This window comes from Lepidochelys kempii, chromosome 20 (assembly GCF_965140265.1).
Source record: "Lepidochelys kempii isolate rLepKem1 chromosome 20, rLepKem1.hap2, whole genome shotgun sequence".
NCBI classification, from domain to species: domain Eukaryota; kingdom Metazoa; phylum Chordata; order Testudines; family Cheloniidae; genus Lepidochelys; species Lepidochelys kempii.
The window spans coordinates 2,031,563-2,032,018 of NC_133275.1; positions in this window are offsets into that span (position 1 = coordinate 2,031,563).

A 456-nucleotide genomic window follows, 5' to 3' on the forward strand; every position below is an offset into this window, starting at 1 on the left:
AATAAAGCCTTTTTCAAACATCAGAGACCCCCAGCCAGAGGGACCAGCAGCCCCACAGCTGGACCATGGAGTCAGGCACGAAGGGAAGCCTGGGGTAGGGGGGTAGGGTCTGCGTGGAGAAAAGCGGGGTCACTGCAGAAAGGGGTGGAGTCATTCCCCTGTACTTTGCTTTACCACCTGAACCAGTCTGGGGCCCCGTGGGGCTGGGATCCCCCTGGAGCAGCGGGGTTTAACAGACTTGAGCAGCTCCAGCCCCATCCAGCAGGGGGCAGCGCTGCACCCGTCCTTATACACCCTTGTCCTATGGGCAGAGTGGAGACGAGGTCCCACGTCTCAACTCCGGAGTCCGGCAGCCGCCTCTCCTGCTGAAAGAGCAGCCCCCGGCTAACGAGGCAGAGTCACCCCCCTCTGTGTGTGCTCCCCAGAGACCCCGCCCTGCCCCCCACAGAACCCCAC